Source organism: Monodon monoceros, unplaced genomic scaffold, assembly GCF_005190385.1.
Source record: "Monodon monoceros isolate NGI ecotype Baffin Bay Population unplaced genomic scaffold, NGI_Narwhal_1 Super_Scaffold_1, whole genome shotgun sequence".
NCBI lineage: Eukaryota > Metazoa > Chordata > Mammalia > Artiodactyla > Monodontidae > Monodon > Monodon monoceros.
In genome coordinates this window covers 65,388,685-65,391,645 of record NW_021703765.1, presented here as the reverse complement: position 1 = coordinate 65,391,645, position 2,961 = coordinate 65,388,685, and the positions used below count along the sequence as shown (strand labels likewise).

At 51.6% G+C, this 2,961-nt stretch overlaps 1 protein-coding gene across 1 annotated transcript in view; it reads left to right on the top strand.

The window, feature by feature from the left end:
* The first annotated feature begins 101 nt into the window (after positions 1–101).
* ZNRF3 (zinc and ring finger 3) overlaps positions 102–2,961 on the top strand; it is a 145,323-nt gene continuing 142,463 nt past the window's right edge. The window contains exon 1 of the mRNA XM_029221793.1: positions 102–255. The gene's annotated coding sequence lies outside the window, so the exon portion shown is untranslated. The remainder of the gene's footprint in view (positions 256–2,961) is intronic.

Sequence of the window (2,961 nt, the reverse complement as noted above, 5' to 3'; positions counted from 1 at the left end):
AACGGGCGGACGCCTCACAGCGGGCGCTGCCCCCGCGGCCGCCGCCTGCCGCCGCCGCCGCCGCTGCCGCTGCTGCTCGGGCTGTTGCTGGCGGCCGCGGGGCCCGGCGCGGCGCGGGCCAAGGAGACGGCGTTCGTGGAGGTGGTGCTGTTCGAGTCGAGCCCGAGCGGCGACTACACCACCTACACCACCGGCCTCACGGGCCGCTTCTCGCGGGCCGGGGCCACGCTCAGCGCGGAGGGCGAGATTGTGCAGGTAGCTGCCCGCCGCCCGGGCCCCGCGCCGCCGCCGCCACAAGATGGCTCCGGGGGCTGCGCCCGCCGACCCCGCCGCGGGCTGGCGGGCGGGCGGGAGGGGCGGTGAGGAGGCCAGCGGCATCCCTCCCTGGCTGGCGGGCGGGACGCGGCCTCCAGGGCGCCGCTGCGGGGGGCGAGCCCACGTGGGGGCTCGGCCTTCTGTGGGTCCGGGGAGCGGGAGCGGGACCCCGGGTCCGGGCACCCACGTTGGGGCAGCCGCCTCGGGCCGTTGGGGCTTTCGGTTTGCCTCAGGTGGAAGTCCCGGGAACTACCTGTTGAATGCCAACTTCGGAAAGATAAGTGATGAAGGATGGGTTGGCTTGTTTCAGGTCGCAGGCTGTCCTTCCCACCCGTGCATGTTCTTTTGGGGAGTAGCCAGCCTTGTCTGAGGGGCTGCACAACATCAGGTTCTCCCCTGGAACCTGCCGCCAGCCTCACCTGGGCGCTGACCCTCCTGTGGGGCTCTGGACAAGCAGCGGCAGGAGGAGAGCAGCGGGAGCCCGCCGAGGAGTGGGGATCGCGGGTGCCCTGGAGTGGACGAAGCAGGCAGCCCTCGCTGCGTGCCTCAGATTACAGAGGGTGGGAGGGAGGCAGCCTGCCCGCTTCTCGGCCAAGGACTTCTGCAGAGGGCCTGCAAATCGGGAGACGGGGTCGCTCACTGACAGGGCCTCCACCTTGCTCCAGATGAAAGAGGTGTGCATTCCAAAGGCTAGGGAGAGCTAGCTTTAAGCTGACCCCGCTCTTTCAAGGAGGAACTCTGAGCCCAAGCCTCTGCAGATGGTGAACTGGGTAGATACCTTCCTGCTTCGGGGCTATGATTTTATCAACTTGTTAGTAGACAGCCAGCGCACTTACTGCGGTTAATATGCGTGCCTGGGATGGGGGCGATTTGAAACGGTTGGCTTGTCTTTGAACCTTTTGGGGGAGAAGGGTTGGCTGCAGGGCTCTAAGCTTTGGGTCTTCTGCACTTCACTCTTGGATGAGTTATGAATGAAGAGAGGGGGACCGAGTGGAATAGCTGCAAGCAGCCATTCCTTTCCCCTCTCCTGGTGCAGACTCAAAGGCCTGCATGGTTAGGACAGGGAGCCCTGCAGCTTGGCCCTTAGAGGTGTGTCCTTACATCCCTATCTTAAACTTCTGCAGGTTGAATAGAAGGGAAAACACATGTTGTTTGAGTTCTGTGACTACATATATGTTAAAGGATTTTGGACTTTTTTTTTTGATGATGTTATAATTATGGTCTTTATAAGATTTAGAGACCATGGTTTGCTGAAGATTCCTACACATTTCATTCGCAACCTTCAAGCACAGTTTGAATCTTAAAGCTTACTCGTTGTGGCTCCTTGTTTCTCTTTGAGGCTTTCACTGTGGCCTGATGCCTATAGAAAATGTTTGATTTACAGCCTTCTAAGAGAAAAGATGTTTTAACGTGGCACTTCACTTTTTGAAGGAGACTTTTGAAGTTCGCAGTTTTTATCTGCAGTGTTTTTTAACTTGTACTTTTTCTCCCTGGTAGTTTGTCTGGCGAGCTATCCGTTATGAGTAGTGCTATGCTTTGGAGATAATCTGGGGTTCGCCATTTAATACAAAATTAGCAGTTTAAACACACCATTTGTAACTTTTATCCTTGTGAGTGGAGAGATAATGTGTGAATTTGGCAGAAGGAATCTATTCTCTTTTAAAACTTTTTGAAGTGCTTATCTAACTCCTTTGTAGTCCATTAGCCTCGCCAAAAAAAAAGTCAACAATTGCTAAGTAAAGAAAAATGACTTAAATGGTATTTAATAAGTTTACCTGTTAAGCAGTCACTAATAGGTGTCCTTAATTCCCTTATAACTGCGGTAATGCTGGTAAGTTTATCTGAGCTGTCTGAATAGTCATTTCTTGGTGTTCTCACTCTATATCTTTGATAACTTTGTTGTGAGGCCTACTTGCCGAACCTCTCCGTGTGCACAGAAGGAGCTCAGCGTGGCTTCTAGGGCTGTGTGTGTACAGAGGCTGGCATGCTTTTATTATTTCTTCGAATACGCTTGAGTGAAGGAACTGGTGTGGCCCATCAGCCCTGAAGAAGGTTTTTGTAAGGAAAGCTGATGTTTTAGGACTGCTGAGAAGGAATGTCACATTTTGCGTGAGAAATGAGAATGTACAAAAAACAAATTGGTGTTCAGCTTCAGATTAATCAGGTTTTCTAAGTGCCCTTGTTGAACTTTTCAAGCCTCCTTCTATTTACTATCTTGAAAAAACTCTGCATAACTTGCTATTTAATATTTTATGGTCTTCAGAGCAGAGTTCATTTTCCTTTAACGAAACCTAAATAGTAGCACTTATAGGATTGCTTTTGTTATTTCCCGTGGGATTCCGCAGCCCTGTTCATGCTTTAGGGGAGAAAAGAACCGTTTTGGGAGACTCTCTCCTTTAAGAATTCTAAGATAGAAAATTGGTTTGTATCACTGATTTTTTTCCCTCCCTATTGTATGCAATGGAAGTATGTGTGTGTGTATGTTTATAGAGTAGATACCTTATCATAGTCTGGTTTGCCCAGATGCTCCTAATTAGAGTACCTGTTCATTCATCTGCATGAGTTGGAGTAGGGGGAGGCTTAGGGTGTGTGTGTGTGTGTGTGTGTGTGTGTGTGTGTGTGTGTGTGTGTGTGTGTGTGTGTGTG